Source organism: Taudactylus pleione, unplaced genomic scaffold, assembly GCF_031769625.1.
Source record: "Taudactylus pleione unplaced genomic scaffold, aTauple2 ptg000763l, whole genome shotgun sequence".
NCBI lineage: Eukaryota > Metazoa > Chordata > Amphibia > Anura > Myobatrachidae > Taudactylus > Taudactylus pleione.
Window position 1 is genome coordinate 1,312,296 of NW_028285165.1, and position 12,599 is coordinate 1,324,894.

The 12,599-nt window shown below is 43.8% G+C and overlaps 1 pseudogene; it reads left to right on the plus strand.

Moving 5' to 3' along the window:
• LOC148476862 (putative methyltransferase DDB_G0268948) overlaps positions 1-12,599 on the plus strand; it is an 86,164-nt pseudogene that overhangs the window by 24,515 nt on the left and 49,050 nt on the right.

Genomic DNA, 12,599 nt, shown 5'->3' on the forward strand with positions numbered 1-12,599 from the left:
ATCTGATTGGTTGCTATGGGCAACATCACTTCTTAATAGAACTTCATCTTAGCAAATTTACCCCTTAGACTCTTCTCAGGGATTTGTGAAGTTTCTTCTACTGCCTTAGTGGTTATTTTCAGCATCAGTTTTCTGGTTTTCATTTTTTGACACCTCTTCTACACTCTCAGTGAGAAGGGCTTGTATGGTCATGAGAGGCAGAAGAAGATGCCTCACTGTCAGCAGCTGCAGAACCACCACTCATAAATAAAGGCCAAGACCTGCGCCTTTCCTTGCCACTGCGTGTGGTGAATGGCATGTTGGTAATTTTAGGTTTTTCTGCACTAAGCTTTCTTTTTATTACAGGTGTTTTTTTAATTACTACTGTAAAATATATATATTTTATTTTTGATGCCCTGACTGAAAGCCTGTATACCCCTGAGCGTGAGTAGATGACATTGAAGCAGTATTGTCATGATGACTGGTGGTGGTAGCAGCTGCAGTGCTAGTGCTTGGTTGCTGCTCCTGCTGTTCTGTTCATTGATTGTTGTTTTTTATATCGACGCCTGAATTTTTTTTTAACAAAAAAAAAAAGTACCCACCCACTGCACTTTGGCCTTTGACCTACTTACTGTTACTGTTATATATCACAGACAGACACAGTATCACAGCTTGAATTTACCACAAAACAAAACAAATATATAAAAATGTTTGTTTTACAAAAACAATGTAACCACCGACTGTGGCACAATACGCAGTGGACCTTGACCTACTGACCATTAGTAGCTGTTATATCTCACAGACACAGTATCAAGGCCTAAATTCTCTTTTATCACAAACAAAACAATATATAACTTTTTTATACAAAAAAGACATGTGCCCACTGACTGCGAAGTTCTTATTGACCTACTGACTGTTACTGACGGATATAACATACACAGTATATAACTTTTTTATTTTTATTACTGACTGATATATCAGACACAGTATCATGGCCTGAATTTATATATATTTATTTTTTTTACCAAAAAAAATGTGCCAACCGATTGCGACACACTGTGCTGTGGCCCTTGACACAGTATCACGGCCTGAGGTTTGAGCACCAAATATTATTTTTTAAGCCACACACAACATTCATTATTAATTAAATGATATTCCTGTACTATAAAAAAATAAACAAACAATGATTTGCTGACTGCCTATCCACAAAACTAGCTCAGCCAGTATTACCTAGGGGACTGTCACTGTAGGTGGCACTGCCCATCAAAGACAGTGTCACTAAACTAGGCTATCTAAGCTAAGCTAACTAACAAACCTAGCCTACCCTCCTTCCCATCCCATGGTCCTATGAAAAATGACACCGAATCACCATGGAAGATCCAAAATACATGAAATCCAACACCGGGAAGACGACGTTGTGCCTTGTTTGAGTATCCAAAAATGGCATGGAGATCCAAGCAATGGATTAGGTAAGTTTGAGTGGGTTCAGTTTCCAGGTATCCAAACCCTTTGCATATTCATAATTTAGGAGGTTTGACATGGTTGCCAAGACGTTGGGCTGGCCCCTGTACTGGGGATCCAAAGGATGTGTGGCTAAGCCCGGGCTGTCATGGAGAATTTCACTATGCTGCAAAGAGAGGAGCATAGTGACTGCATTGTGGGGACCATGGTTATGCTTCTACTGCATTTTACTGCCCCAGATACTTTATACTCACCCCAATCCCCTCTCAGCACCCATGGGTATTAATATATGCTCTACAATATATAATGTAATTTCAGTTTAATTGTGTATGCAAATATCTTTTGATATGCAAAATTATTGGAGAATAATTAATTTTGTAATTGATTGTTGTGTTGCTTTTCTAAAACATATTGTTTTTATTAGATATGTTTACTACTCCAAAATATAATGACATATCCAAATGAATGGAAACCTTTCCATATAAGATTTTCAAAAACCTTATGTCAAGTGTTTACATATTTTTTTCAGGTTCTAGATTTCCTGGCACAGTATGAACATGAAAAAGTTCATAATGTACGAACATGTTACAAGGAAATATTTGAGGTTCTTCCCTACACAGACAAAAGAAGGTTTGTTAAAACATTGGTGACACATTTATATTTATTTGGTTGATGTTATATTCAGTGACAGATTTTTTCCTAGGAGCTGTAGCCCCTGAGTAAAATCCAAACCCCCCCAGTGAGTCCATGCACTGACTTCACTGGCAGTGACTTACCATAGAGAGCACTACCTCATACGGAATTAGTATGAAATACCGCCAGCCACATGGCGGTTTGATTCCCGGTAGCGGCAGCCCGACAGATGGACAGATCCCGGCAGCGGCAGCCTGACAGCGCTGGAAATCCCGATCGTCCTCAGGTATGTATATACTAAACTAACCTAACCCCCCTAACCCTAACCCTCCATAGGGGTGCCTAACCCTAACCTCCCCCCCTGTGCCTAACCCTAAACCTCCTGTAAGTGCTTAACCCTAGCCCCCCCTTCCCCGCTGCCTAAACCTAAGTCCCCCGGGGGGGGTGCCTAACACTAACCCTTCCTCCCCCTAACCTAACCCTCCCATGCGGGTGCCTAATCCTAAGTCCCCCCTGGGAGTACCTAAACCTAACACCCCCCTTAATCGGGATGCCGGACGCCTGTGTCCCGGCGTCGGGAAAATGATAGGTGTCTAGATATAGACGCCTGTCATTTAACCCACGCCGGGATAAAGCAATTGGGTAGCCAGCTGTCGCGATCACGTCAGCCGGTTTCCTGATTGCATCCCCCTCATACTTGCCGACATTCCTGGACAGCTTTCCGGGAGCAGCAGGAGGGGACCTGCTGCTCTCCTCTTTGGGGGGCAGGGCCAGACGATAGACGGCATTAGACCTCGCCCCCTCTACAGAAAACTGCCGTGATCCATGGGTCCGTGAGGAGGGGGCGGGGCTAAATGACCCAATTTGCATCATTTAGCACCGCCCCTTCCCTACAGACCTGAAAATTCCAGGTAAAATCTCCCCATCCTACCCACTTCACTAGGAAGTGGGCGGGATGTGGGAGATATGCTTACTCTTCCGTGGGTATGGGAGGTTACCCAAAATATTGGGATCCTCCCACTATTCCTGGGAGAGTAAGCATGTATGCACCACCTGCTAATCACAGCCTGGACTGGCAGTCCCAGAGGAAGAATACACCTCTCACTGGGACCAGAGGCAAATTTAGGGTTTTTGGTGTCCAGGGCAAATTGAAAAGTGGTGCCCCCCCAAAAAAGAAATCTATAAAGGCATGATATAAATTAGTATTCACAGTAGACAGGGGGCAGGATGCTAAGGTGCGGGTAGGGCTATGGCAAATGCATGTCCAAAAGAGGGCATGGCCAGCACAGGATGGGTGTGTCCTTGTGACAGCAATGGGTGACAGCACTGTGTGACAGTAGTGGGTGACAAATAACTTTCTACAATTTGAGCAAAATAGTTTCCACCTTATAATCATAAAAATAAATAAATGACTCCCAATTAAAATCAGACCCCAGATCTCACCCTCCCTCTTCTCTAAATTACAAGAATATACCATATTTGACATCCCTCTCTTATTTGAACAAAAATCATACCCCAGATCTAGCCATTTCCCATAACTGCACTCCCTGCCCTCCATAAAAAATCCATTACAATGAGACCTCAGATCTATGTGGATGGCCCAGTACACTTACCTCTCCTCCTGCTGCAGTCCTCTCTGGCTTTATCACTCTCCCAGTGTGTTTGTAGTCTCCTCTAATTGGCTCATAACTCAGGCATCCACCAACCAGTGCTTGGATTTGCCAATGAAAGTTATTGGTGGATGGCCAGCGTTATCCATCATTCAGCAATGCCAGCAACCAAAACAGTGTACAGTACAGTGCGGCTCTAGATGGCTTAAAGTATACTGACCCGAAGGCATATGCCATGCTGCCCCCCCAGCCCAGACTGCCCCTCAGAGGGGAGAATGCGTCCCCTCTTCCCCTTCCAGCTGGGCATGGACTCTTGTAAGCCAGGCTGTTTCACTCTGGGGGGAGGAGCTGAGGAGAAGGGAGGAGAAGACAGAATGGCCACTCCTCACCCTCCAGCTGCCGGCCACTGTAGGGACTACCGGGGCAAAGTGGGAACCAAGCATTTGGTGCCTCCCTTCCTCTGCTAGACTTGTGCTATGGTGCCCAGGGCCCTTCTTGTCATGCCCTAGAAATGCCCCTGCCTGGGACAGCCGGTGCAGGCTGTAGTTAGCAGAAAGAGCCCTTCCAATAGTAAGCCAAAACTTTACCTCTCAGGCAGACCTACCCAGTTCTAGGGGCTGCAGCCGATGCAGTCCCTAAAAGCCATTGTTTGTGCACATGCACTGGTCCCACTGTTGCTTGTGCACATTCACACTGGAGCCTGCCAGATCTATTGCGCAGGCACCAGAGCCTGACTGGGACTTATTGTGTATCATCCAAGAGATTAGGAGCTGCTACTAGTTATCGTATAACTTTATGAACTTTTTTGTTTTACAGCAATATTTTAGAAAAAGCTTCAAATGACCTGATTTAGAACAATCCACATTTTGTACTTGCATGCCCCTGATCTGTCACCCTGGCATAGGGTATTCAAGTTCCATGTACAGTCAGGTGCATAAATATTGGGACATTGACAGAATTTTCATATTTTGGCCTCTATTCACCACCACAATGGCTTTGAAATGAAACAAACAAGATGTGCTTTAACTGCAGACTTTCAGATTTAATTTGAGGGTAATTACATCCAAATCAGGTGATCGGTGTAGGAATTACAACGGTTTCTATATGTGCCTCTCACTTTTTAAGAGCCCAAAAGTAATGGGACTATCAACTCAAAAGCTATTTCATCGACAGGTGTGGGCTATTCCCTCATTATTTCATTATCAATTAAGCAGGTAAAAGGTCTGGAGTTGATTCTAGGTGTGACATTTGCATTTGGAATCAGTTGCTGTCGAATCTCAATATGAGATCCAAAGAGCTGTCACTTTCAGTGAAGCAAGCCATCATTAGGCTGAAAAATCAAAACAAACCCATCAGAGAGATAGCAAAAACATTAGGTGTGGACAAATCAACTGTTTGGAACATTCTTTAAAAGAAAGAATGCACCGGGGAGCTCAGCAACACCAAAAGACTCTGAAGACCACGGAAAACAACTGTGGTGGATGACAGAAGAATTATTTCCCTGGTGAATAAAAACCCCTTCTCAACAGTTGGCCAAATCAAGAACACTCTCCAGGAGGTAGGTGTATATGTGTCAAAGTCAACAATCAAGAGAAGACTTCACAAGAGTGAATATAGAGGGTTCACCACAAGATGTAAACCATTGGTGAGCCTCAAAAACAGGAAGACCAGATTAGAGTTTGCCAAACAACATCTAAATAAGCCATTACAGTTCTGGAACAACATCCTATGGACAGATGAGACAAAGATCAACTTGTACCAGAGTGATGGGAAGAGAAAAGTATGGAGAAGGAAAGGAACTACTCATGATCCAAAACATACCACCTCATCAGTGAAGTATGGTGGTGGTAGTGTCATGGCGTGGGCATGTATGGCTGCTAATGCAACTGGTTCCCTTGTATTTATTGATGATGTGACTGCTGACAAAAGCAGCAGAATGAATTCTGAAGTGTTTCGGGCAATATTATATGCTCATATTCAGTCAAATGCTTCAGAACTCATTGGACAGCGCTTCACAGTGCAGATGGACAATGACCCGAGGCATACTGCAAAAGCAACCAAAGAGTTTTTTAAGGCTAAAAAGTGGAATGTTATGCAATGGCCAAGTCAATACACTGACCTGAATCCGATTGAGCATGCATTTCACTTGATGAAGACAAAACTGAAGGGAAAATGCCACAAGAACAAGCAGGAACTGAAGACATTTGCAGTAGAGGCCTGGCAGAGCATCACCAGGGATGAAACCCAGTGTCTGGTGATGTCAATGCGTTCCAGACTTCAGGCTGTAATTGCCTGCAAAGGATTTGCAACAAAGTATTAAAAAGTGAAAGTTAGATTTAGGATTTAGTTTGTCCCATTACTTTTGGCCCCTTAAAAAGTGGGAGGCACATATAGAAACCATTGTAATTCCTACACCGTTCACCTGATTTAGATGTAATTACCCTCAAATTAAATCTGAAAGTCTGCAGTTAAAGCACATCTTGATTGTTTCATTTCAAAGCCATTGTGGTGGTGAATAGAGGCCAAAATATAAAAATTCTGTCAATGTCCCAATATTTATGCACCTGACTGTATTTTAAATTATGTTTTGTTTTAACACATAACCACAATTAAAGACATTTTTTGTTGCCTGCAGTTGAACTTATGTCCAACTCTAAATTTGGTCGAAAAGGGATATTCCAATGAAAAAAAAAGATTAATTATAATTTTAACAGATGTTCTATGGTAAACCAATCAGTAAGGCATGATATATGAGTAGATAAACATAATCTGTGAACTCACAAGGAATCAATTGGTGGGGGAAACAATCCTGAATGCGAGAAGATCGATAATGTGTAATGTGTGGTCTCATGTGATAAATGCAGAAGTATCATTCTCTTCAGGATCACCATTCTAATTATATCATCCCTATATTTTAAAACAAGTTTGGACCAATGAGCTCTATAACCTCTGTATAACCTAAATGAGATAAATAGACTTTTATTTAGTAAAAAATTTTGTCTCAAAAACAGTATTCAAAATTTATTAGGCTGTATCACATTTAAAATCACCACAGCAATGGAGATCTGTTATGAAATCATTAGTGATTGAAGACTTCTATGGGAAATCAATTTCTCCCTATAAACATTTGCATCAGTAAGTACAGAGTTAGTTCATTACAGTGTATGTCCAGAGACAGACAGAGAGGTAAGCTTATAATCTAAAGATGCAGCTAGGCCCCATAACAGCTACACCCTGAAGTCTGCTACAGTATCTCTGAGAGAAGACAATCTATTAAATGCACACTATAAGTCAGTCACTTTACCACAATGTGTTTGTACAGCAAAAAAAGTAACTTGATGCATTTGAAGGGTGCAAATATATATATATATATATATATATATATATATATATATATATATATTAGGGGTGTGCACCAGCCACTTTTCGTGTTTTGTGTTTTGGTTTTGGATCTGGATCTTTCTTCGTGTTTTGGATCTGGATTGGTTTTGCCAAAACCACCCTTCCGTGTTTTGGGTTCTGGGTTTTGTGTTTTGGATCTGTATTTTTTTGAATAAAAGCATAAAAACAGCTAAAATCACAGAATTTGTGGGTTTTTCTGCTCCTATGCTATTATTAACCTCAATAACCTTCATTTACACTCATTTCCAGTCTATTCTGAACACCTCACACCTCACAATAATGTTTTTATGTCCAAAATGTTACACCTAGGTAGCTGGATGACTATGCTAAGCGACACGAGTGGGCGGCACAAACACGTGACCCATCTAGGAATGACACTGCAGTGGCAGACAGGATGGCAGTTTGAAAAACTAGGCCCCCAAACAGTACATAATGCAAAGAAAAAAAAGAGGTGCAAGATGGAATTGTCCTTTGGCCCTCCCACCCACCCTTATGTTGTATAAACAGGACATGCACACTACATGCACACTTTAACAAACCAATCATTTCAGCGCCAGGGTATTCCACACAACTGTGGCTGAAATGATTGGTTCGTTTGGGCCCCCACAAAACAAGCTGGCAATTAATCTGTCCCTGCACAAACTGGCTCTACAGAGGCAAGATGTCGTCCTCATCCACCGATTCCTCACCCTCTTCAGTGTTGTGTACATCCTCATCCTCACAGAGTATTAATTCGGCCTCGCTGGAATCCACCACCACAGGTCCCTCTGTACGTTCTGGAGGCTGGTCTCCCTGGAAAAGTTGATAATTCATTTTTATGAACATCATCTTCTCCACATTTTGTGGAAGCAACCTCCTACGCCTTTCGCTGACAAGGTTCCTGGCTGCACTAAACACTCTTTTGGAGTACACACTGGAGGGGGGACAGCTGAGATAAAATAGAGCCAGTTTGTACAGGAGCCTCCAAATTCCTGCCAGTACAGGTACGGACTGTCTGACATGCCTACTTGGATGCTGTCACCAATGTAATCCTCCACCATTCTGTCAATGGTGACAGTATCATATGCAGTGACAGTAGACATGTCAGAAATTGTTGCCAGGTCCTTCAGTCCGGACCAGATGTCCAAACTTGGTCCTCCTTGCCCTGTATCACCGCCAGTGGGTTGCTTAGGATACCTAAGTTTTTTCCTGGCTGCCCCAGTTGCGGGAGAAAATGAAGAAGGAGCTGTTGACGTGTCACGTTCCGCTTCAGCTGACAGTGTTTTCACCAGCAGGTCTTTGCACCTCTGCAGGTTTGTGGCAGCTGGAAAGAGAGACACCACATAGGCTTTAAACCTAGGATCGAGCACGGTGGCCAAAATGTAGTGGTCTGATTTCAACAGATTGACCACCCTTGGAATCCTGGCAAAGAGAATGAAGGGCTTCATCAACAAGTCCCACATGCTGAGCGGAATTGCTTCGTCTTAGCTCCTCCTTCACTTTCTCCAACTGCTACTGCAAAAGCCTGATGAGGGGAATGACCTTACTCAAGCTGGCAGTGTCTGAACTGACTTCATGTGTGGCAAGTTCGAACGGCTGGAGAACTTTGCACAACACGGATATCATTCTCCACTGTGTTTGAGTCAGGTGCATTCCCCCTCCTTTGCCTATGTCATAGGTGGATATATAGGCTTGAATGGCCTTTTGCTGCTCCTCCATCCTCTGAAGCATATAGAGGGTTGATTTCCACCACGTCACAGCCTCTTGCTTCAGGTGATGGTGGGGCAGGTTCAAGAGTGTTTGCTGGTGCTCCAGTCTTCGGCATGCAGCCCCTGAATGGCGAAAGTGGCCAGAAATGTTTTGGGCCTCCCAAAGCGTCTTCTCCACGCACCTGTCACTATTCAGAAAATTCTGCACAACCAAATTTAATGTGTTAGCAAAAATCGGACGTGCTGGAATATGCCCAGATGTAATGCCCGCACAATATTGGTGGCATTGTCAGATATCACAAATCCCCAGGAGAGTCTAAGTGGTGTAAGCCACTGGACGATGATTTCCCTTAGTTTCTCTAAGAGGTTGTCGGTGGTGTGCCTCTTACTGAAACCGGTGATACACAGCGTAGCCTGCCTTGGAACGAGCTGGCGTTTCTGAGATGCCGCTACTGGTGACGCTGCTGTTGTTGCTGCGTAAGGTGATACATCTACCCAGTGGGCTGTCTCAGTCATATAGTCCTTAGACTGCCCTGTTCCACTTGTCCACATGTCTGTGGTTAAGTGTACATTGGGTACAACCGCATTTTTCAGGACACTGAGGACACTTTTTCTGATGTTTCTGTACAGTCTTGGTATCGCCTGCCTAGTGAAGTGGAATCTAGACGAGATTGTTTGGAACCGGGGACACACTACCTCCATCAATTGTCTAAATCCCACTGCACTAATGTCAGATACCAGATGCACGCCTTACACCAACATAGCAGTCAAGGCCTCAGTTATACGTTTTGCTTCAGGATGACTGCTGTCGTACATCATCCTCCTCGCTAAGGACTGTTGAAGGGTCAATTGTTTAGTAAAAGTAGTGGTGTTCCTACTTCCTCTCTGGGATGATGAATGACTCCCAGCAGCAACAGCAGCAGTGGCAGCAGTAGGCGTAGCAATGCAGGATCCTCCGAAGGAATCCCGGATAGGAGAGTCAGTCATGTCAGTGACATGGCCTGCAGGACTACTTCCGATCCTGACTATGGAGGAAATTGATGAGGAGGGAGTTGACGGTGTGGTTTGCAGGCGCTTGGATACAACAGGACGAATGGAATTTAGGTGTCCCTGGACTGCTTACGGTCTTAGCCAAAGTTTCTGAACTTGACAGTAACTTTTTATGAATGCGCTGCAGGTGATGTATAAGGGAGGATGTTCTTAGGTGGTTAACGTCCCTACCCCTACTCATTTCACCTTTACATATGGTACATATGGCAAGACAGTTGTCCGGATTTGGATAGAAATATTTCCAGACCAAAGAGGTGAAATGTTTGATCCTCTGCCCAGGCATGACTGTGATGGGCTTTTTCATCCCATGGACAACAACTGTCTCCCACGGAGCCTGATTTAAACAAACCACATCACCATCAGAATCCTCCTCGCCAACTTCCTCCTCAGTGCCAAGTACACCAGTATCCTCATCCTGTTGTACTTCAACAGTGACATCTTTAATTTGCATATCAGCAAGTGGACTGTGGGTGCTCCTTTCAGCACTTGCAGATGGTGTGCAAATGGTGGAAAGAGCCACCTCTTCCCGTCCAGTGCTGGGAAGGTCAGGCATTGCAACCGCCACCACACTTGGACTCTCCTTGGGGATTTGTGATATCTTCTTAGAATGCACAGTTCTTCGCTGTGCTTTTGCCAGCTTAACTTGTTTAATTTTTTTAGTGGGATGAGGGCTTCCATCGTCATGTGAAGCTGAACCACTAGTCATGAACATAGGGAAAGACCTTAACCGTTCCTTGGCATATTGGCAAGTTTACATTTCTCCTCAGATGATTTAAATGTATTTTAAAGGTCATTTTCCTGAACTTTGTCATTTGGGATTGTATATGCCCTCTACTATGACATTGGGCATCGGCCTTGGCAGACGACGTTGATGGCATGTTATCATCTATTTCATGACTTGTGGCAGCAGCTTCAGCACTAGGAGGAAGTGGTTCTTGAGCTTTCCCTATTTTATTTTTAGGGACAATGTTTGGTCCTCCATTTATGTTATATTGATATATACGTGCGGCTAAGGCACACACAAACACAGAAAATAATTTTTTATTTTTGTTGGAGACTAGTGCACTTTGTGGGTTACACCACCCATTAAGAAATGAGCAGGCTGGCTGCTCCATTGTTGATGCACGTGCAGCTATGGTGCACACAATTCACAAAGACAGAAAAAAAAATATTTTTTATTTTTTGTGGAGCGCACTTTGAGGGTTACACCACCCTTTAACAGACAGATGCACACTTGGCGCTGCTGCTTTGAGGATGCACATACAGTGCAGACAATTCACAAACACAAAAGAAAATGTTTTTTTTTTGTTGGAGTGTACTTTGGGGGTTACACCACCCTTTAACAGACAGACGCACTCTTGGTGCTGCTGCTTTGAGGATGCACATACAGTGCAGACAAGATGCACGTGCGGCTACTGCGCACACAATTCACAAACACAGAAAATATTTTTTATTTTGTTTGGAGTGCACTTTTGGGGTTACAGCACCATTTAACGGTCAAGCCAGCCGGCCCTTTACGTATGATGCAGGCGCACGCTTGATGCTACTTTGTTGATGAATGTGCGGCTACTGTGCACACAATTCACAAACACAAATTTTTTTTTATTTTTTATTTGAAGTGCACTTTGGGGGTTACAGCACCCTTTAACAGATGAGCCAGCCGGCCCTTATGACACAGGCGCACGCTTGGCCTTACTTTGTTGATGCACGTGCTGCCACAGTGCACACAATTCACAAACACAGAAAATATTTTTTTATTTTGTTTAGAGTGCACTTTGGGGGGTTACAGCACCCTTTAAAGGTCAAGCCAGCCGGCCCTTTACTTATGACACAGGTGCACGCTTGACGCTACTTTAATGATGCATGTGCGGCTACTGTGCACACAATTCACAAACATAAAAAGTATATATATATATTTTTTTTGGAGTGCACTTTTGGGGGTTACGGCACCCTTAAACGGACAAGCCAGCCGGCCCTTTACTTATGGGACACAGGTGCACGCTTGCCGCTGCTCCTTTGTTGATGCACGTGCAGCCACAGTGCACACAATTCAAAAACACAGAAAATAATTTTTTATTTTGTTTGGAGTGCATTTTGGGGGTTACACCACCCTTTAACAGATGAGCCAGCCAGCCCTTTACTTATGACACAGGTGCATGCTTGGTGCTGCTCCTTTGTTGATGCACATGCAACCACAGTGCACACAATTCACAAACACAGAAAATAATTTTTTATTTTGTTTGGAGTGCACATTGGGGGTTACAGCACACTTTAATGGTCAAGCCAGCCAGCCCTTGATTTATGACACAGACGCACGCTTGGCCTTACTTTGTTGATGCATGTGCGGCTACTGCGCACACAATTCACAAACACACAAACATTTTTTTTTACTTTTTTGGAGTGCACTTTGGGGGTTACAGCACCCTTCAACAAACAAGCCAGCCCGCCCTTGATTTATGACACAGGCGCACTCTTGGCGCTACTTTGTTTATGCACGTGCGGCTACTGCACACACAATTCACAAACAGAATTTAAAAAAAATAATTTTTTGGACTGCACTTTGGGGGAGCACCCCTGATGCACAGATCACCCCCTGGACAACACTACAGCACCCCTCTAGGACTACAGCCTTTATGGAACACTACACAACACAGTCCAGCCAGCCCTTATAGACAACAGCAGCACAACATAGCCCAGCCAGCCCCTATGGACAACAGCAGCACAACACAGCCCAGTCAGCCCCTATGGACTGAGTGGTCACAGCCCCTATGGATAA